Source organism: Lissotriton helveticus, chromosome 11 (genome assembly GCF_964261635.1).
Source record: "Lissotriton helveticus chromosome 11, aLisHel1.1, whole genome shotgun sequence".
Classification (NCBI taxonomy): Eukaryota; Metazoa; Chordata; class Amphibia; order Caudata; family Salamandridae; genus Lissotriton; species Lissotriton helveticus.
Genome location: NC_136072.1, coordinates 925,046,048 through 925,070,140, shown reverse-complemented (window position 1 = coordinate 925,070,140; position 24,093 = coordinate 925,046,048). Strand labels below are relative to the sequence as shown.

At 45.4% G+C, this 24,093-nt stretch overlaps 1 protein-coding gene across 6 annotated transcripts in view; it reads right to left on the bottom strand.

The window, feature by feature from the left end:
* HORMAD2 (HORMA domain containing 2) overlaps nt 1-24,093 on the bottom strand; it is a 644,485-nt gene that overhangs the window by 429,711 nt on the left and 190,681 nt on the right. The window lies entirely within an intron of this gene.

The window sequence follows — 24,093 nt, the reverse complement described above, 5'->3', positions numbered from 1 at the left end:
GCGCCCGTCCCGTATCTCTAGGGGGATGCCTGTCCATAGTGCCGGAGATCACAGCATTAAAATCACCTCCCAAAATCAGAAGACCCCTCGGGAGGTCCAGAAGGATTTTTCCTAAATCTACAAATGTGGTTGCCTGCATATTATATTATTATTATGAAATTTGTTAAGTGCGCGGCTACCCCCACCGGGGGTGTCCCGGCGCTGTAGACAGCAGCGGTAGTGACCATGGAGGTTAGTAGCTGGAGAACAGCCATGTTTTCAATTTGGTACCCCATTCTGTGCATTGCCCTGCAGGAGTTCCCCACTAAATGCGTCTCCTGAAGCAGTACCACATCAGGGGCTTGACGTCTAAGGAACTGAAGCACCACACTACGTTTAATTTTGTCTCCCAACCCATTTACATTCCAACTTAATACCTTCAGCCCCCTAGCCCCCATCATAAAACATGAAATGGGTCAGTCCCCTCTCCAATTCCTGCACCTTAAACATGCTACTATTCTGAACGAAGCCTTGAAATGCAATGCATACAAACGACAGTACAAAAAAGTTACAAACAATGCCACCCCCAAACAAACCCCGTTCACCACTCCCCTCCCCGCACCCCTGCTCACGGTGTTCATCCGCCCCCAACTCGCAGTGTGCCTGTCGCCCCATACTCTACGTGCTAAACTATCGAAAAGTAACCCTGAGGAGGAGTACAACCCCCAATTTCCCGTCCGTCCCCATACGTTTCTTCAGACCTTATCACACAATGTCTACAACTGACTTGTCTGTGTAATCTTTTCAGACCGTCTCTATCCCCCTGTTTGGTCAAACACCACCTGCAATAATGTTAGTTCTTATTCTTGCTCATGTGCGCCATCCTCTTTGTCTCCACTTCTTCGCCGCTGATCAGTCTGAGCGGGGATGGTCTCCAACCAGTCCGAGGCAATTTCAGGATTGTCAAAGAACATTGCCCTGCCCGCATATTCAACTCTCAACTTGGCGGGGTACATCATGGCATACTTTAATCCTTTATCTCGAAGTTTCCGTTTGACACCCATGAAGGTCTGCCGTTGTTTCGCACCGCCTGCGTAAAGTCCGGAAAAAAGCTTAGGGTGGAGTTTTCATACTGTAGAGGGCCCCCGGTCCTGGAGGTTTGCAGGATAACGTCTCTGTCCCTGAAATTGAGCACCCTCGCAATCATCGGCCGGGGTGGTGCACCAGGTCGCAGTCTCCCTCCCGTTATCCTATGCGCTCTCTCAATTGTAAAGAAATTTCCCAGGCCTTTGGGCTTTAAATGATTGAGAATAAGGTCTTCAATGAAAAGGTCAGCAGCTTGTCCCTCTGCCTTTTCAGGCACTCCAATAATGCGCACGTTGTTTCTATGGGCCCTCCATTCATTTTCATCCAACTTGCGACTAGCGACTTCACTGGAGGCTTTAAAATCGCGAACTTCCTGCTGTAAAAGAGCCACATCGTCTGTAAGACTAGAGGTTTTGATGTCTAGTGATTTGACTTTTTCACTGGTCTTCTTGAGGTCCGCCCAGATTAAATTAACTTTTATTGTGACCGCATCAAGTTTATGATCTAGGGATTCCATCTTCTTGCCAAGGGAGGTTTTCACCCCGTCTATCACAGCCATCACATCCTGCAGAAGAGGCTCCGCTGTAGAGGCCGAGTCCCCCGTATGTCCATCTTGCGATTTCCCAGACCCAGTTGGCGACCCTCTGGGTTGCGTGTAACGATCTAACTTGTTAGTTTGGGTGAGCTAGTGATGCTGTGGGGGTGCTGAGTGATGCTGTTGTTGCGCTGAGTGGATGCTGTGTTTGCGCTGAGTGGATGCTATGGTTGCGCTGAGTGGATGCTGTGGTTGCGCTGAGTGATGGCAACAGGGGAAACAGCAGACCTTATAACACGTGGGAACAGAGTCCAACTAGTGTGGAAACGAGCGTGATGCGCATCCGGATGCAAGGCTACATGTATTTTGCAAAACATTACTATTTGATAATATCCAAGTTTTTCATGCCCTTGTTTTTACAATGTTGCTCCTTAACATTTGCGCTCATGCACTTCCAGATCAAACACTGCAATTAGTACAAAAGCCCCCAGTGCGCCACTGCGGGATTGGGGGCTCGGGAATCCTACCACCCTCCCAGGTTCGCCCCTGCCACAGACCATGGATTCTGTAGTTTTAGTCTGGCCTGACAGTTGGTAAGTGTCCCACTTACACTATGACTTTGTTTACACCATCGATCACTGGCATAATCATTGGCGCTGCCTGCCCATTTGGGATGGCATTTTGCGGACCACATCTACTTGAAAGGCTGGGCAGTGAGGGGGGCGGCGGGCGTAAGCATTTTTAATTTGCTACTTTCAGGCCTTCAGTTTCCAAGCAACTGGGCTACTATATTAAGGCAACTTTTTTTTCGTTTCTAAAATACACATTTGCAACAGTAGATCGAGTACAACACTAACAGCTTGGCAAGGTCCAGTGAACGCTTGTTTACAGTCTCAAGTATGTGCCAATTACATTTTTAGGGAGGGGTGGGGGGGGCGGGAAGAGAATCGAATGCCTAACATGGTTTGAGGCTGTCTGAGCCCGGTATAGCATAAGCACCTTGGGGGTAGACTCTTTAGGGCACTACAAGTACCAGAATGCTTTGTGTTACATGAAACCCTAGCCTGCATATCGTCCCCTTTACAGGGTTGGTCGATTGCTAGGCCATTGTAATATTAGACTGGCTCAGCAGACTCCGTATGGAGCAGGGAGGGGTGCGTTAACAAGGACCCACACAACCCACTAAATTAGTTTTTTTAAATCCAACAGCACCCTTGCCAAATACGAGAAGTGGGAATAAAATGAGGCATAACTCACTTATACACAGCTCTAGATCTGTTTTGCAGGTGGAGTTTACGAGTTTTGTTGTTGTGCCCCCGGGTGAGATGCAAGGTAGAGAGGCCCGTGGAGCACCGCAGGCTGCCTGTATACGGACACAGACACACGCCCACAAACATCTGGATACAGACAAACGCACACAAACACATCTACATACTGAGACATGCACACAAACACTTCTGTATACGGACACAGACACACGCCCATAAACATCTGTATACAGACAAACGCACACAAAAACATCTACATACTGAGACACGCACGCAAACACTTCTGTATACGGACACAGACACACGCCCACAAACATCGGTATACAGACAAACGCACACAAACATCTACATACTGAGACACGCATACGGACACAGACAGGCTCACGGAAACACATTAGTATACTGACACACTCACACAAACACATCCATATACTGACACAGACACGCTCACACAGATTATCAGATGCACACATCAACACGTTCAGTCTGACACTCAAGCACATGTGTACCCCTTCCAAACCAGCATCCACGCATAATCATATCTACACACCTACAATCTGATAGGCACGTGCCGAAAAACACACCTAGATAAAAAAACACTCCTTGACGCTGAAACCTAGACAAAAGCACATGTGTAATGTCACTGAGAATTACAGTTTCCAAAAGACACACACACACTCATCTGCACACAGATATCTGTTTGGACACAGACACTCACAACTCCACGCACTAACACACCACACAGTGCTCAGAGGGTACACAGAAACACACAGTGACAGACACGCCCTGGCGCGGACAGGCGTCTGCTGCCTGTCACCCATCTGTTCACACACACATGCTACAGTCATATGTGCTCACGCTCTGGCTGCGAGGTGAAAGCTTGCTGTCGGCATCAGTGCCAGAGGGGGCTGCTCCCTGGCACCTACAGCTAGTGAGCCCCGAACTGCATGCACTGCATAGAGGCTCCCGTGAAGGAGACGCGCGCGCACGCAGGTCTGGATGTGACGACAGAGCTGCAGAATTACGGAGGAGAGTGAGGGCTCTATGCTAAGCACTTGGTTGTAGCTTAGGTGCTTTATGACATGCCCTTATTACATCAGCCACGCCCCTTTGAGAGACTCCGAAGTTTTTTCATTCCACTTAAAGCCCTACCTTTACTGGTTACTGACGCCGCATTTCTTCACAGATGAAATGCTGAGTCTCTGGCCTGTAACTAGACAAGGACGGAAGAAGTGCAGCCCAGTGTTAGTCTTCTTCTACTACGGCTGTCCCCCACAGAAATGAAGAGCAGAAGCGAGGCACAGTTTGATTTGCCCGTTCTCCCTCGAACACAGTGAGGCCGGTCTGCGCCCCAGCCCCTCGATTCAAAAAATAAATTTAAAAAAAACTCACTGAAAGTCTGTGCTTTTGATTCTGCGACTGTCCGCAAACCAAAAACAAGGAACAGCAAAGTTTAAGACTTATGGGAGTAACAGCATGCTATCAGACAAACACGGGACCGGGTAGCGTGTTCAGAGCGTTCGGGACTTCGGGTTGAAAGAAATGTTAAAACAAATTTAAACAAGTACTCTGCTGTATTTTATTTATTAACTTAATCCAAATGTTCTTGTAACGTGAGGGTTGTGACGTACTTTCCAGAAGGCAGTCAGAATTATAGCTCCGAGGCGTGGAACGCAGGCGAGAGAGGTGGGCTCTACTTCGATAGGCAGGAGCCTGCGAAGTTCCGCAAGATTCCCCGCCTCTGTAGCAGGGTAGCGGTGACGTAGGTCGTCCGGAGCGCGTCACCTTGGAGGCAGAGGGAGCCCACAAGCAAGCAGGGATTCCGGGAGAAGAAAGCAGGGATTCCAGGAGTGACGCGGTTCTTGGTAGAGAGCAGGAAATGCATAACGGTGCAAGGAAGCAAGAAGAGCCCGGTGAGTGGGGGGTGGGGCGCGTGTGTGGGTGTAACTGTGTGTGTGCGCGTGTGTAGCTGTGCGTGTGTATGTATATGTGTGGCTGTGTGTCTGTTAGCTGTGCGTGTGTGTATATGTGTGTCTGTGTGTCCCGATGCATTGTGCCTGCGTGGGTGTATGTGTGTGTGTGCGCATGCGTGAGTGTGGTTGTGTGTGATTGAGAGGCTGTGAATCGGAGGCAGGGGATGTGCACGGCGCCGTGCGTGCCCACGAGGACAAATCTGAGACAGCAGAGGCTCATGGCCGAACGCTGTCTCAGATTCCCAAGAAACTGAATACAATAGGTACCGAGCTAGACACGCATGCGCAACTCTAGCTCGCCCTAAAAACGTATGAAGAAGTTCAAGAGAGTGGATGTGTTATGTCAGATCTCTCCCTTTAATGCTTCTCTTCCCAATCCCACTGCCCCTCCCTGTCCGAGTTGCTCTCAAGCACCGTGAGACTGTGTGGACCTCCTTCAAAGCCTGGAATGTAAGATATGATCTCATCACAAGGCAGACTAGGTTGCAGATGGTGCCCATGAGAGTCCCTGTTGCACAACCGTGCTTTCTGCACCATGAGAAGACATACGTTTAAGAGCCACCAGCATAGAGGGTTTAAAAAAATGTAACATAGTCACCACACAAACACTTGAACATACCCTTTTAGAGGTGTTAACACCTATGACAGCAGTCACTTCACTAAATTATGATTTGTATTACTCGTTTGACTAGTTTTACACGTTTTTCTGGAAGCTGTCTGCCAGCTAAAACACTTTGCGTGCTGCTCAAGTTTGTACTGACCCTCGACTGTAGGGCAAGCTCTCCACATACTTCTGCATATGTGTCAACATTTTACAGCAGAAAAGAGAGATTTTGGATAAAAAAAATGGAGGGTATGTTTTTTCCCCATTATCATATATGTTAATAGAGGCATTTTAGGTGGGAGAAAGGTAAAATAAAGCCAATTTATGCTTCACAAATTGGGAGCCTTCTGCCTGAATCAGGTCTGTTGGCATGTGTGCCATTGGGCATTTTACAGACACACAAAACAAAGTTTAAAGTCACAATTTGATCCCCTCCCCCTTGCTGATTTCTCAGTAGACAAATCAAATATGAACAAGCATGTGATTATATGCTATGTGATTAAAAATGCGTATTTGTTTTTGCTATAAGTTTTATCTTGGTGATTTGAGAAAGGCAATATATTGTGCAGTAACATCAATTTTGGTTAATATTTAAGCATTTTATAGAGGCGTCCCTGTGTCGCACGTCTAATCTCATTTGTCACCTCTCCCTGTAATGAAGCCTGGTAATTATTATGCTCCAGATTTCTCTTTTATCTATTTTAAATTAAGCCATTCAACAGTCTTTTGGGACAATTGTCTTCTCCATGCCAGACTGCCTTGGTCTGATTAGATACAATTTCAGCTGTCTGTCTGAGCTCAAGGCACAGGAAAAGAGCTATAAAGCATTGACTGAGTCATACTGTATTTTTATTTTTATTTTAAGACAGGCTGCTATGTTGCATGTCTAAAAAACATTGTGAAAACCAATAGATTTCGCAGAAGCGAAATCTATTGGCTTTGCCAACTTTTGTTGTTTTTTGCAATTTTACATAGCAAGTTTCTTGTGAGCCTTACATGCACGCTATCGGGTTAAGTCTCAATTAACTCAGCTTAATTTAAAAGCTGCTCTGCTGAAAGTTCTCTTTTAATGGAAGGAAAACACGAACATTTCAAGCATTGTTGGAGATTCCCATACTATTATAATTATGATAGTCCTTGTAGTCAGATGTAGTGTAGATATATTCATTAGGTTTATTGTCAAGATAGTTACATCAGTAAATCACAGGAAGATGGTAAGTCCATATGACGCCCCACCAGGAGCAGCCTCTGTCTTGCTCAGCCTGCTGGCAACTGACATTCCACAGCTCCCCAAGCACCCAACACTCCACGATGACCACATCATACCTCCAACATTCCAGTCATCTTCAGGCACATCCATACATACACTGGCTGAGCAGTAGATAGAGGAACCATAGAGAAGGGAAGTGCAGCAATAGATTATAACACATCCCCCTCCCTAAGGAAACCAAACACAATGAAGGATAAATAAAGATGCATGAAAATACACTGAACAAATGAATCAAGTACATAAAACAAAATGAGAATGTAAGCCAATTCAAATGTCAACGAAATCACACACCTTAAATCACAACAAAAAAGGTTTCCGGAAAGCATCAAATACAAGAAATCCACAAGAAGATTCATAACCAGGTAAAACCCAAGATTGCTTCAACTCAAACATTTAACAAGTAAGAAGCAGTGAAAACTCACAAGAAAGTGTCATAAGCAACACAATCCTAACTAGGATAACACTTAAAGAAAGTGCAAGAAAACCATTCACCCACCAACCAAACAGTGAGTGTACACACATAGAACTTCACGTGGAAGTGCTTACTCTATGCAGACCAAACCACCACCCACCAACCAAACAGTGAGTGTACACGCATAGAACTTCACGTGGAAGTGCTTACTCTATGCAGACCAAACCACAATAACAACACAATCCTAACTAGGATAACACTTAAAGAAAGTGCAGGGAAACCATTCACCCACCAACCAAACAGTGAGTGTACACGCATAGAACTTCACGTGGAAGTGCTTACTCTATGCAGACCAAACCACAATAACACCACAATCCTAACTAGGATAACACTTAAAGAAAGTGCAGGAAAACCATTCACCCACCAATCAAACAGTGAGTGTACACGCATAGAACTTCACGTGGAAGTGTTTACTCTATGCAGACCAAACCACAATAACCTATTAGGAAAACCATCACTCATCAACCAACAGTGGTTGATGACAAAAGAAACACACAAGATGTGAATCCAGGAAAAACCAGTGATAAACACTACACCCCAAACTCAGGGCAACCCATAACTGAAAACACACGCCAAACCAAGTACACACCAACCCAAGTACACACCAAACCAAGTACACACCAAACCAAGTACGCAAGCAAGGACAATAAACACAACACACACTCTACCCCTCCCTTTCCATATAAATTAAAGAAAACCAGACAAAACAGACAGAAAGAACCAGCGACAACAGCAACAAACTCCCATTACAATATTATAAGCACCCAGTTGTAAATAGGCCAAAGTTTCAGTAACACAACTAACTAAAACAAAAAACGTAGTCACCGTTGTCTGCGATCGGTGAGCGATTTCTCACCCGAAATCCATGAAACTCCTCACCCAAAGTCCAGAAAGAATATGCCGGATCCAGTGTTTCCAATACAGCACCAGTACCACAGTCGCAGTGATGACAACCAAGTCCCAACTAACCACATGCGAGGGTTCGGCACTAACAAGGACACGACAACCCCACCCTGAATTATAAAAGAAAAACGCTGCATCCCTTGATAAGAGGAAATGACGAGGAGTCTGGACAGCAAAAATGAAAGCGGAAGGCAAAATAACCCGAAATCCATCGAAGAACAATCTGTAACGTCGTGATCCTCAGCCAAACAAAGAGATCCTTCCCAAGGTGCTAAGATGGTCGCCACAGCGTCGTTCAGCGTCATTTTCTAAGGGAGATGGGCCACGTTTACTGCTTTAGCGTGATGACCCTTCGAGACACTGCAGTCATCTGACGTCACAGCCTTCACCAACACGCTGGAGAATTCGAGTAACGTCATCAGTCGTGCACCAGCAAGGGAAGAAAGAAGAGCTTCGCCGGTCAACCGTCCCAACCGTCACAGGTGCTGCATATGGTGAGTTGGCGAACATGTAATGTACATTAGCCTAATAAAATGTCCCAAAACATGTTACGGGAAGTCACTCAGCCCCCAGACCTTGTTTCCACAGCCGCAGCCAGTCCGCTTAAATCATTCGTAACGTGAAGTGTAGACTCACCAGCTGCCGGCTGCCAGGTCAGATCTACACCGTCTGCTTCTCACTCGAACGCTGCCGCCGCTTCAGTTCCAAGTCAAATCCACACCCATGCAGCAAACTGACCACATGTAAAACTAAGAAGGGAAAACTCACTGTCTGCTGCCACTAGTCACAGGTAAAATACTCACAGCCAGTCTGTTTCACTCGTGCCGCCTCAGGTCCCGGGTCAAATTCAACGGATTGCGAGACAGTCAGCATGTGAAAGCCATAAATTTTAAACAGCAGAAGGCAGCAAACATACTCGAGTCAGACCGAAAAGTAAAAGGCAGACCTTCAAAATCCAAGTTGCGCAGAAGCAGATAAATGATTAAACGCTCTGGTCTGCAGGCTGTCCTGTTGACTAAGGACACTGGTGGGGCTTACCAGAGCGTTTGTTTCACGTTATCTTCTTTCTTTAAAATTCCTGTAGTTTCTCAAGTCCTTTGTTTAATGGTAATCCAGGGTATCCAGGGTAACGTAGGGTAAACCTTCACCAACACGTAGGTAGTTCCTTTGACCTCGTCGCCAGTATTATAATTATGATAGTCCTTGTAGTCAGATGTAGTGTAGATATATTCATTAGGTTTATTGTCAAGATAGTTACATCAGTAAATCACAGGAAGATGGTAAGTCCATATGACGCCCCACCAGGAGCAGCCTCTGTCTTGCTCAGCCTGCTGGCAACTGACATTCCACAGCTCCCCAAGCACCCAACACTCCACGATGACCACATCATACCTCCAACATTCCAGTCATCTTCAGGCACATCCATACATACACTGGCTGAGCAGTAGATAGAGGAACCATAGAGAAGGGAAGTGCAGCAATAGATTATAACACATACTTTCCCAGAAATGCAACACATGTTATTTCTAGAACGTACAACTATGGTATGAATACTTCTGTATATTCATGGTGTAGTGTAGAAAGAAAGTCATGACCATATACCAATAGTGACACTTGAATGGGTGGGCTTTACCTTTTTTTAGACATTACACGTATTTTGAATGTATCTGTAAATACACAAAACCATTACTGAAACCATAATAACCATGTGATTTGAAAGCAAAAAGGCGGACCACTTTAGTGTACTTCTAAGTTTCCCATTGGTTGAGATGCACACTTCAATGGAGCAACATTATTTAAATGAAATATAGGTTTTGAGACCACTGTGAATCAGTGTAATGCATGCATGCAAAAAAGATAGACACAAGCGCACACTATGATTTCCTTTTGGTGTTCTCAGAATAGCTTTTGAAAAGACTCATTTCAAGGGCAATACGTTGAGGAAGATACAGGATTACATAATTCCTGCAAAATACATATTCAAATCAATGGAATGACTAGAGTAACATTTTTGCATTTAATGTAAAACATTTGTGACATAGTCAAACAATACATGTAGGGAGTTTAGTGACGTTCACAACGTTTAGGTCTCCAGAATCCCAAAGCGCATTATAGTACTGTTGGACCTGACCCTCTTTGCAGGCTCACCCCCAAACCTTTTGCCTTTTACCTTCCACTTTTTTGCTGAATGACTGTGCACTTTACAACTGCTAACCTGAGCTAAAGTGCTTTACAGCACTTAGACAGCCCTCAACGAGGCTACTGACATCAGAGCCCCACTCAATCGAGGAGAGACTGCGGGTCTGATCCTCCTAGACCTCTTGGCAGCCTTCGATACGGTCTCCCACCACACATTTATCACAAGGCTGCACAAAATAGGCATCCAAGGAGCCACGTTCAGATGGACTGTGCTTTCCTCACGGATAGAATGCAAAAAATCAGCCTTCACCTTTGAACCCAGGAAAATCATCTGTGGAGTACCCCATAGATCCTCGCTCAGCCCAACCCTCTTCAACACTTATATGACACCTCTGGCCAGTATCTCCAAAACCCACAGACTCAACATCGACACACAACTCATCCGCTCCCTCTCCGAAGACACCACCAAGACGAACTTCCACAACTGCTTGACAGATGTTGTCAACTGAATGAAGGACAACTGTCTGAAACTCAACACTGACGAGAGAGAGAGAGGTACTGATTTTCAGAAACAAAAGCTCCCTATGGAACACATCATGGTGGCCCTCAGAACTCAGACCTACTCCTACCTCCACTGACCACGTTTGGGCCTAGGCATCATTCTGGATAACAAGCTAACCATGACGACCCAGGTCAACTCTGTCTCTTCTTCCTGCTTCTTAATCCTCCCCATGTTTCGTAAGATATTCAAATAGCTACCCCAAAGCTCAAGTCGCACCATCATCCAGCCGACTGGACTACGGCTTTGCACTCTATGGAAGGATCGCTGTTCACCTCCTCCAACGACTATGGACCATACATAACGCTGCAGCCAGGCTATTCCAGGATCTCCCTAGACCATGGGTACTCACAAACATTTCTCCAGAGGCCACAAAGTATGGTCTATGAAGTGACTGAGGGCCACACTGATACCAGCAACGTGTAGGTCGGGTGAGGAATGTGTGCGAGGCGAGTGTAGGAGAAGCAAAGCTTGTAGCTCTAGTGGATGAATTGCACAATGTTAAATCAGAAAACCTGGGATCAATCTCGCTTTCTGCGACTGATCAACTTGTGTGATCCTTGGCATTTATATTTTTCACTTTGCCTCCTTTTTTTCCATTATCACATATAAGAGAACCTCTTATAGGATGTATGCAATACAAAACCTTCTCTTGCGTTTGATTTATTACATTATAATGTTCTCCATGTTTAATAGCAACCCAAGCCACCGATAGGATGCACATAACTGATTTGCCTCTTAATTCACTAATGGCATTGTTGTCTGGGTGGGTGAAAGCAAGAATGTTTCTAAATACATGTTTGAAAACTATCATTTAAAAAAACTCTCAATGCAGCAATTTGATTGGATTTACTAAGGTGAAACACTCCTACATGTTAATGAAATACACTTTCTTAAATTTTGAAGAGACTTTTTCTTATTTTCATACGTTCGATCTAAGATGTCTTTAAAAATGAGGGAGTTCCTAGAGCTAAGCGATTCTGAACACCTTAGTTACTCTCCTTTCTTTAAGTGCAGGTAAGATGTAAATAAATGCTTTCCAGCTTATTTAACATCATTCTGAATGTTAGTGTTCAGTAAAGTAAACACCAGCTCAGCGCTGCTTTTGGCCATGGAGCTGCATGAAAAGGTCAGGAGGGCTGCAGGCGGCCCCCGGGTCGTACTTTGAGTATTACTGCCCTAGACAAACTCAAATCACCCCGTACCTCAGGGAACTCCACTGGCTCTCTGCACAGAAAATAGGTCAGTTCAAGCTCCTGGCCTATGCATACAAAGCCCTGCACAAATGCCAACCTGCCTACTTAAACCACCGCCTGCACTTCCATCATATCACCAAACACCTCTGCTCTATGTCCCTTTCTCTAACCCTCACCCCCTGCATCCGATGTAGCAGATGCTGAGGGCATTCCTTCTCCTACCTAGCAGCGAAGACATGAAACCTAGCAGCAAAGACATGGAACAAGCTACCCTTTCATCTACTGACCTCTGCATTTCCAAAGGAGTCCCGAAAGTCCCTGAAGACCTGGCACAAGCTACCCTTTCATCTACTGACCTCCGCATCTCTTACGGAGTCCCGAAAGTCCCTGAAGACCTGGCTATTCGGCTACTCAACCAACTGGACCCTGCCAGCGCTTTGATACCCTCCTGGGTGACAAGAAGCACTCTACAAATCTACTCATTGATTGTTTGAAAGTGCTTGTGCTCACTCCACTAAACGTGTTTAGATTGGCTTACACCTGTTTGACATATTTAATGGACAGCTAGGACGCTGCAAATTTTGCTGAACTTCTTTGTCCACTTCATGGAAGACCTGGACCTCTCGGTTAATAATAAAAAATGTATGTTTTGGTGGTGTGACCTCGCTCAACAAAATAGCAAACCATTGTGGTTGGGTCTACCCCAGTTCTCTAACGGGGGTGTTGTTCGACTGCCCTGAAATGGCGTCCTCTAATTTGTAGAAAGAAAGAAGACTTTGTTAGGGCTAAAGCTGCTGTTTTTAACTTCACTTCTTGCCTGGACAACAGACCAACTGGGGCTCAATCAATCATAGCGTTTGTAAAGCGCACTACATACCCATGAGGGTCCAAAGGCACTGGGGTGGGGACGCTGCTACTGTTCGAAGAGCCAGGTTTTGAGGAGTCTCCTGAAGGTTAGGAGGTCTTAGGTCTTGCATAGGCGGATGGGGAGGGGGGTCCACGTCTTGGCGGCGAGGTGGGAGAATGATCTGCTGCCGGCTGTCACTCTTTGGATGCGGGGGACGGTGGCGAGGGCGCAGTCTGCAGAGTGGAGCTGGCGGGATGGGGGGCTGTTGAGGTACGCTGGTCCAGTGTCGTGGAGTGCCTTGTGTGCGTGGGTGAGGAGCTTGAAGGTTATCCTCTTGTTGATGGGGAGCCAGTGCAGGTCTCTCAGGTGGGGTGTGATGTGGCTGCGGCGCCGGATGTCGAGGATAAGGCGTGCGGAGGCGTTCTGGATGCTGTGAGAAGTTGGCCTGGTATATGATGTTCACTATTCTAGTGAGCACCTTGCACCAGTCCAAACAACCCTTATGGTGATGGTTGTAAAGTCAACCTTATAGACCAGCTATCCTAGTGGTAGCATGGACAAAGCAGTCAGGCTAAAACTTCAGAGAGCATGTGAAGCAAGCTGTTTTACCATATGTAACCCCTTGAATACCAAATGAAAGGACACCACACAGGTTATATATAAAATATATATGTATTTATTATAAACACAACCCCTCTGAACTCTTTATGAGGTCAGAGGCTAAAGCACATAACAAGTTACTCAATTATCATACAATAAGTTGCACAATATACAGTAGGGCCCTAGGGGCACATAAAACCATATACTAAAATAGTGGTATAAGAACCACGTCACGAACGCAGGATAGACCTAGGGCCTAGGGAATCGCTGGGGCTACGCTATACTAACGAGAGTTAGGGAGCAGGAGGCCCACGGGATGCGTGTGCAGTGTCTATTCACACATGCAAGTTGTGGTATATAAATAAATAATACCTGATCTAGGTTTGTCTGGACTTAGCAATAACAGATAGCTCAATAAAATAAGAGTCAAGATTCGAGGTAGTAGGAGTTTGCAGGTTTATTACAGCATAAAGGACAGGAACAGGACAACCTGCACAGGAATAGGATGGCAGCGCTGCCGGGGGCAGAATCGGGATCGGCGTAAGGGAATGGGTAACATTTAATAACAGTGCACGATCATATATACTAAAACAGTTGCATTACAATACATATGATAGGCGGAGCAGTGGGTGTGGTCAATAGCAGTCGCGAAAGATAAGGGTGAAAGTAGGTGTAACAGAGGCGTATACATAGACATGTGATGCAAACGTAACAGAATATGTCATAAATGGGGCGGAAACATGGAGGGGGCTACCTAAGGAGCCGGGACCTCTAACCTAATGGTGCGCGCAAACTGGCAATGACGTGTTACTAGGAGAAGCTGGGGGCTACGAACTCTATGCTAGGAGCAGAGACTGAAGTCTGGAGAGTCAGGGCGACATGTACCTAAGCAGTATCTAGTATCTGATGTTTAGAGAACATGTTGATAGAATCCAAAAGTTATCGGAGTAAAGGCTAACAGACTAAGACTGGTGCATGCATTATTCTACATGTAGTGCGTGATGAAGAATATTAAATGAGCATTAATACAGTATTTCTCTAACGTGGAGACGTAAAGGCTAGACAATGACGGAAACTATTGATGCGATTCAGTAGCTTTAGGAATGCAGAGAAGGAGGACTGAACTGATAACTGGAATCATAACATACTCTTGGCAGACTCAGAGGCAGAGCCAGGCTGAGCCGGGCACTGTGAGGCAGGAAGTAAGTGAAGGGTCGAGGATACAGGTGGGGGCTGTATCGCTCCTCAGCGAGGCTTCAGGAGACAGGAGCTGAATCTGGTGTCCGGGCCCTTTTGAGGCCTAGAAACGGGGACTTTACAATGGAATAACGTGCACACTGAGAAACGTGGCAACGTAGCTTTACATAGGCCTGATATTCGTAGTATTCACGAGAACTGGAAACTGGCATACTAGAGGTGGACACAACTGTAATTGCGTCTTTAATCGAACATAGGGAATACATATGCATATTAATCATGCACAGATAACATATGATGGAGGACGCGTAGGGACACAGAACATGACAAAATTTACTTTTCCACATTCCCTCCTTGTCACTACGTTTCCATCAGGAAACATCAATATTCATGATACCATCTATCATTTCATACAGTATCATATGCTCGTCTCGAATTTTCTGGGAACGGGTTTTAGAACGGGGCTTGGGACTAGGAATACAAGAGGTAGCACAAATGCCGCAAATCGCAGGGCCACATTGTATACAGAGGCAGCAGCTAAATATGATCGCTACTGCAATACCTAGAAAGGACAAGACTTTCCATCCCCAAGCGGAAATTATATTCCAGAACCAACCGGACCATGTCCAGGTGCCTGGATCTTGGTGTAACAGATGGGCAATTTTATGGAGTCTGGTTATAGCTGAATAAACAGACGGCACGTTATTTGGAATGAAAATGCAGCAACTAGATCCGATGACTCTACAGGCCCCGCCCCTATCGGCCAATATGACGTCAAGGACGAGACGATTCTGTAAAACGACAAATCTCATAGCAGATTGCTCTTCGGTTAAGTTACCTAGAGCAGAGGCAGTCTCATTGACTACTGCTTCAAGGGTTCTGGTTAACCTACGGATTAGCTTACTATTCTGGATAGGTCCTATAAAGAAGAAGAAACCTCTATTGAAATCTGTATACTGTTCTAGAGCAGTTTCAGTATAATCGACAATGGGGGACTCGATCTCCCTTCTATGTCTAAGGTGTACTAGATGTGTGTTTCTATGATAATCAGATGGGGCTAGGAAAACTGGTGGCAGTAGGAAGGCAATGTAACAGGTTCCCTCCCAATCGAGGGGCAGACGAACATATGCGGTCTGACCACAAATAAAATAAGAATGACGTGAAGCTTTGAAAATAGATTTCCCACTGTCACTATATTTGACAATAGTAGTACAATCGCTATGTCCTACATGTACGGAACCATTATTTCTAACACATAATTCGCCTTTGACTGGTAGTACTGAAATAGCAGGTAAGTCTGGAGTGGAATCAGACTGAACATTCAGGACCATGAAATTCGAAGAATAATTACCTAAATTGTAAACTTCATTTTCTAGATCTAACCCTGTTCTGTGGGGAAGACCTTGCTTGTCTGGGAAACATGTACTGTTAAGAAAAGACATATCTGTTGAGGATGACGTTAACGTGGACCATGCTCCACACGAACCATTATGTGAAAATGGATAAGGAAAAAGTGGCAGAACTCCCTTCGGGGTCTGGAAAGGGGGGAGTCGACCACACACCCAACAATTAGTGGCATTGCTGGTCTGGTGTGAATAATGTAACATGCGGATGAAAGAATTATTACGCATAGCGAGGCGGTAAGAGAGTTCATGAGGAGGCAGATCACTAAACGTGTGCTCTACTGTAGCATTGGCAGACTTATTTACATGAGAAACTGGGAAATACAGGTAAAATGCATAACTGGTGCAGGAAATCATAATACTGAGAAATAATATGAAACATAGAAAAACGATACATCGGATTGAGTTTTGACTAACTCTCTCACTATGGGGGTCTATTTTATACATGTCAGAAACCGTTCTAACCGTTTCACCTAGGGGAGGACTTAGACAATCAAACTGGCTGACTTAGTTTACTAGACCTTAACTTGAGTTTATACTCCTGTTGCGGAGTTGTCTCTAACAGGGAGGGTGCAGTATCATTGTCTTTTGCGGGACAGTCCTTAAGAATAGTACTTTGGCAGTCCTTTGAATCCTGGGAAATGTTCTTTGAGACTGGCTTCAACCCATAAAATTTTTTAATATGCGAAAGATGCACCCAGCCTTTGCGTCCCTCCAACTTCACGGCTGTACGGGTGGCGAGGAGGACCTGTCGGGGCTCCTTCCAGCGAGGCTCCAGCGGACTTGAACGGTCGAAATTTCGCACTAGGACCATGGATCCGGGAACGATTTCATGCGGTGCCACCTCGGTATTGTCTGGAAATGCGGCAGCAACCTGTGAACGACAAGAGTTGAGGGCAGACATCAAGGAAGCTAGGTAATCTGTCAGCATATTACTTGAAACATCGGTAATACTTCGGGGTCTAGGAGTACCCCACATGTTAGGGGGGCGGCCGAATACGACCTCGTACGGGGACAGACCTGATCTGGAATGTGCGACCATGCGCATATAGAACAGAGCAATTGGCAGAGCTACTAGCCAGTCTACACCTTTCTCTTGACAAACTTTTGCAATACGGATTTTCAAAGTCTGGTTATGTCTCTCTACGAGACCGGCTGCTTCAGGATGGCGTACACAATGGAACTTCCACTGGTATCCTAACAAAAGGGACACGTGTTTCATGAGTTCAGATGAGAATGGCTGGCCGTTGTCAGAATATACGACTCTAGGGAGTCCGTAACGGGGGAAGAATTCACGAACCAACTGCTTGGCAGTGGTCGCGGCTGTGTAATCTGGAACTGGATATGCCTCTGTCCACCTGGACAAAGCGCATACAACTACAAGGACATACTTGAAACCTCGACATCGCTCCATCTGAATGTAATCCATCTGGAGGACTTCAAAAGGGTGGTCAGGGGGCTGGAAACCACCTTGTTCCACCGGGACACTTTTACCTGGATTAAACTGGCAACATATCATACAGGTACGGACTTTCTGCTTGGCTGCAGCTCGTAAATGCTTGTTGAACCAAATATTCTGGATACTGTCTAACATAGCTTTTTCTCCTAAATGTGCTGGACTATGTGCGGTATTAATAATGACTTGAACCATAGAGTCGGGGAGAAACCATGTGGCTCTACCCTTTGTTAACCATCCTTGATCTGTCTGGACCCCTCCTTGTTCGGACCATTTCTTGATTTCATCGGGAGTAGCATGTAACTGGATATCTATGACATCTTGAGTAGGGTCCTTAACTGTCATACATGTAGTCGGATCTGGAGTGTGTGTCTGTGTCGGATTAACTGAAATGTCTGGAGTCTGAGCTGTAAGCTTGGCTGTGCGATCTGCTAGATCATTACCCTGGGAAATAATGTCAGTAACTTTCGTATGTGCTTTGCATTTCATGATAGCAATGGATGTCGGTAAGTGTATGGCATCTAACAGAGCCTGAATAAGGAGACCATGCTGAATCTTGGTTCCATGAGAAGTCATGAAACCTCTCTCTTGCCAGAGCACTCCAAAGTCGTGTACGACTCCAAATGCATAACGTGAATCTGTGTAAACATTAACTTTCAGGTTCTTGAAGTGAATGCAGGCTTGTGTCAGAGCAACTAGCTCCGCTGCTTGAGCAGACAGGGTGTCAATGCGGTGTGTTTCAATAACTTCAGTGTCAGTAGTCACTGCATACGCGGCGACTAGTTCTCCTGTACTTGTTCTCATACATGAACCATCCACATAAAGTGTCAGGTCTGGATCTGGTAATGGAATATCTGTCAGATCTTGTCTTGGCTTTGTCATGATGTTAACTATTTCCACACAGTCGTGTGTGGCAGAATTCGAAGTAACTGATGGTAACAGTGTAGCAGGATTTAAAACATTGCAGCGTCTGATTTCTATGTGTGGCTGGAACAGTGTCAATTCATAACCTGTTAAACGTGCAATTGTCAAGTGCTGAGTTTGTGTTCGGTTTAAAAGAACTTCCACGGAGTGTGGAACTTGTACTGTCAGGGAATGTCCTAAGACTATGGAATCACTTTGTCTGATAGCTAGTGCTGTGGCTGCAACTGACTTGAGGCACGCAGGCAGAGCCTGGGCTACAGGATCTAATGTGCTCGAAAAATAAGCACAGGGCTTGTATTGTCCTGCTTGATCTTGTGTGAGAACAGATAATGCTGTACCTTCACGTTCAGTGACGAAAAGTGTAAAAGACTTACTGTAGTTCGGTGTAGCTAGAACAGGAGCTTGGCATAAAGCTTTCTTTAACTCATTGAAACTAAGTGTATGTTCAGATGTCCAAGGGAGAACAGTCGATACGGCTGCCTCCTGTGTCGTTAACTGTATCAGTGGCTTGGCTAGAAATGCATACTGAGGAATCCATTGTCTGCAGTAAGAAGTGAGGCCAATAAAAGCACGTACCTCCTTCTGGGTCTTGGGCTGAGGAAGACTCGCTATTAACTGGATACGGTCTGGTGTCAACTGCCTACCCCTCTTGGACAGTAAGTGTCCTAAGTAGACCACTTGCTGGACACAGAATTGAAGCTTCGAAGGGGACACCTTGTGTCCCATCTCGGCTAGGAAATACAAGACTGTAAGGGATGCTCGCTCGCAAGCACGTTCAGAACGGGCTGTGATCAGGAGATCATCGACATACTGGAGCAGGGCAGTGTCAGTTGGCATGTGAATGTTGTCTAGTTGTCTCTTGAGTGCTTGACTATAAATACTAGGACTTTCTGTGAAACCTTGAGGAGCTCGTGTAAACATATAGCTCCTTCCATTTAAACAAAATCCGAAAAGAAACTGGCTGTCTGGATGAATGGGGACACTGAAAAATGCGTTCTTGAGGTCTATGACTGTAAAAAATGAAGCTTCGGAATCAATGGCTGTCAACAGGGAAGAGATATCTGGGACAACTGGATACTGGGGAATAATACATTTATTAAGCTCTCAGAGATCAATCACTAATCGATATACTGGAGGTGCATTTGGATCAGTACGTTTCATGACTGGAATGATCGGAGAATTGCATACATTGGAGTCAGTTTCTACAACTACTCCTTGAGCCATGAGCTCGTCAATAATTTAGGATAAGGCTGCTACAGCCTCAGGTGGCAATCTGTACTGTCTGATTCGTGGCAGGACTACACCTGGCTTGAGAGTCACACGATGGGGTGTGATTTGCATAAAGCCAACATCAGTTGGACCTTGTGCCCATAGATGCTGCGGAACATTAGACAATCTCGGATCAAAATCTCGTAATACATAGTGACCCTTGAAGTCACGTAGGAACAATCGTATTCCCTCTGGGGAACAGCATATAACTGCACCTAATTCTTTCAGTGTCTTAATGCCTAATAGGTTTTCTGGACATGACCTAGTAAGTAGCAGATCAGTAGTGCGGGACAATGGACCTACTTCTAGAGTAACTGGCTTTGATATTTCATTTACAATAGGTTTTCCTGAAAATCCAAGGGAAACATTTCTAGAGCCTGAGAGCGGAGCCCCTGGAACTTCGGCGTGACTTATAGTGGTCCTACTTGCCCCTGTATCAATCAAAAACTTTCTGTCTTTCCCTAATACTTGACTATGAACATAGGGACCTTCTTGATCTACAGGTATCTCGATGAGAGGCAAGCCTACCTCCCTCTCTAGGCTGTTTCATGAATACGGTTGATACTCTGGATACTCAGACTGTGCATACTGGTACATCTGCTGTGTAACATGCTGTGTTGCAGCGATAGGCTGCGGTGCTGTAACTGTCTGTGGTGCATTCTGTGACTGAGGAGTCTGTGAAACTTGTTCTTGTCTAGGCGGACGTGGTCTTTCTTTAGTCTTACCAGTAGCTATATTGTGTTTCAGAACTGCACACTCGTTTATAAAATGACCTGGCTGTTTACAATAATTGCAGTTTCCTTTAACGGGAGCTGCAGGATGACTGGCTTGATTCGGACCCCTCTTCTGACTGTCTTGAGGAACAGATTGTGCAACTAGTACTTTCATTTTCGTGTCTTTCATACGTTTTCTCTCGTAATCTTGTTCTTCTCTGATTCTATTCTGGTGATATTGAAGCATCTGTAACATCTGGGACGGGGTATTAGCTTGCCAGGTACTTTCGACTTTCAAGACTCGATTTTTAATTTGTGGGCTTGAATTCTCGACTAATTTAGTAACAAAAAGATGAGGGTATGACTCACTACTTGTCTTGAGGCCACTGTTTATGGTAAAACATTTCTCAAATCTAGAATAATAATCACTAATATCTTCGTCTTGTTTCTGTTTACAGGCTGAGATTGCATCCCAGTCTTCTTTTCTAGTTGTCAATAACCTAGGCAAAACTTGTATTAACAATTCTGGTAATTCTTTACATTTATCTCCAAGACCGGTACCTGGTACTCGTGCCTTGTCTTCAGCTTCTAGAACTGCCCAATCGATCTTTTTCTCTCCCACCTCCCATTCTTTTTCCTTGAGTTTCTCATATACCCCTGCGGGCAACAGGACTTTTAACATTTTAATAATATCTGGATACGTGTATTCTCCCATACGGAGCATGTCTTTTAATTCTCGGTGGAACCCTGCTGGATCTTTATCATGACAGGGAATTAACTTTTTCATCTCTAAGAGTTCCATCTTTGTGATCGGGGTGTAAACAAACACTCGTTGCATTTCACCACCGTCTGTCTTAACTGGATGCACTTCTCGTAACGGATTCTGTCTGTCTATGTAAAAGGGTTTACTTTCTGGGGGTGAGACATGAACAAAATGCGGGTTCAAAAACGTTCTGTATTTGTGGCGCTGTTCTAGAATGACACTAATCAAATCAGTACCTAAACCTTTCCATTTGTACTGGAGTAACTCGTTCAGGACATCGTGTAACGGACCTGGATCAGAATGTTGACCCTCATACAATGTAATGAGGTGCTGGATCATATACATACCCGCCAGTCGTTGCTCGGCTGGGGGCAATTTCAGAAACATTTGTGCCACTATTTCGTCTGGAAAAGTGGTAGAATCAGTAATCCATCGGACTGCTGATCGGACTAGTTCTTGTTCATGCATGGTACTTAACTCGCTATAACCGATTCGTGACTTCAGAATGTGATCGGTAGCTTGAAATACTTGTTCTAGAGAACCTTGTTCTGGTGCTGGATGATGAAAAACTGGCTTGTGTTCTAGACGTAAATGGCGATCTGGAAATCTAGATTTTCCTACATACGCTATTCTGTCGGGATTCTCGTCCTCTACCTCTTCAGTAGAAGAGTCATTTTCTTTCTCGCTTACTTGTGCTGCTTTGCGTTGTTCGTATATCCTTATTATTTCTTTACGAATCTTCTTATACATACTCTCTATACTACTGATGGTTCTATGCTTACCCTCGGCTATATTATCACTCCACCTTGTCAGGACTTTCATTTCGGCTTGATCTTTGGTCGGATAATCTTGTTCCCTTATTAGACAATTAATCAGAAACTTTAATAGCATGAGCTGGACTTCAGCTTTTCTTTGGCACATGACGTCACTAATACTTTCTGGATCATTCCCTGTACGGATGAAACGATATATTCTGTCTAGATCTTCTTTCATGTCTGGTAGGGTGACTAGATACTCGGTCACCTTTCTCACGCGTAATGAATATAAAACCATATTATCCTCGCCTGGGACTGGATCATAGCCACATTCGGTAAGGGCTTTTCTTATTTCTGCAACAGACTGATATCTGGGCGTACGCTGTGACGCTTGTGCATGTAATTCGGCTAACGTTAAACGCTTGTGTGGCGGCGGGGTTCCTGGAGTACCTCCCCCTGCGGCCCCTAAACTAGAGTCGTCTACTGATGCTCTTCGTCCTGGCAGAGTGGGAAATGGAAATGCAGGCTGGACTTGTATGGCGGGCTGGACCGGGGGTACCGTAACAGGTACTCCGGTGTCTGGAGGAGCGGGAAGTGCCTGATTTACAGGGACTGGCGGAGCAGGATTTGCATATTCTGGGACTGTGTCGTCCAAATAGGACGAAATGAAAATATCAGCTGCGGTCGGTTTGTGACGTAGCTTGGTCGGAACTAATGGTGGCGGGAAATTACTGGATGCCTCCGGGGTCGCTTTTGGCAAGCCCTCGGCAAGAAGAGGATACATACCCTTAATAAGAGCATGCCTCTGTCTGTCTGACTGTTCGGTTTTAACTCGTTCACCAATCTCGATTAGTTCCCTTTCCTGGGCTCGTTCCAAGGATTCTCTACTTAATTCTGACTTTCTGATTTCTTTTTCGGTTCTTTTATGAGATTCTTTGCGCCATAACTCAATGGCATCTTTCTGTGACTGTCTGGCTTTCTTTTTCCATAATGCTTCTTCTACTCTCATGATGCACTCGGCATCCCATGTACCCGATACGGGCCATCTATACTTTTCTTCTAACTGTTTTGTATACTCTACCCATAAATCTAGATATAATATGGCACTTATGCCATGTTTCTGATACATAAAATGACCTGGACTGTCCCTAGGAGGGACAGGAACTGCTGCTTCTAGCAGACCTTTTCTGGTTTTTAACTGACGCAGTTTTGAAAAGAGCGGCATGACTGATCTATAATCTGGACATAATACAATACACAATGAACACGAGAATCACTTCGCACTCATACCACGACATTAAAATACATGAAGAACATTATGAATAACAGTTCGAACAGAATACTACCTGGAATACGGAAAACAGAATACATGACTTTTCTCGAGAACAGAACTGACTAGAACAGAAACTAGATGCACTGCTGAAACAGTACGAAACTTACCGGTCTCATGCAGAGACACGTCAGGACCCGCATCCACCGAAGTGGACACTTCGTTTGTGGGTCTGTGTACCACCAACCCACGGACCAGAGTCAATTAGATTGACCCTGTCTAGATACTACCCCAGCAACGGTACTCACCGGGCAGCAAGAACGGAAGGCCTCGGACTGGACTGGACTGCTTCGACGCCGGACGGACGAACTTCGGACTTCTGTTACGGGTGGGCCTCCGGATACCTCGGACCTTGGACTCTCGGCTTGGGCTCTGGTCGGGACTCGCCGCGTTCCTCCACCGCCTCGTCTGGATGCTGGACCGCCACCTCCGTCTCCTCCGTGGGCCTGAGGGATACTTGAAGCAGAAATATCTGCACGTGCACGGTATGGTTCCGTCACGGCTGCAGAGGGTCAGGGGGCCGGCGTGGCTTCACCGGCGCGTGGGGAAAGGGCAAGTCCCTATTCGGGCGCCATTATGTGGTATATAAATAAATAATACCTGATCTAGGTTTGTCTGGACTTAGCAATAACAGATAGCTCAATAAAATAAGAGTCAAGATTCGAGGTAGTAGGAGTTTGCAGGTTTATTACAGCATAAAGGACAGGAACAGGACAACCTGCACAGGAATAGGATGGCAGCGCTGCCGGGGGCAGAATCGGGATCGGCGTAAGGGAATGGGTAACATTTAATAACAGTGCACGATCATATATACTAAAACAGTTGCATTACAATACATATGATAGGCGGAGC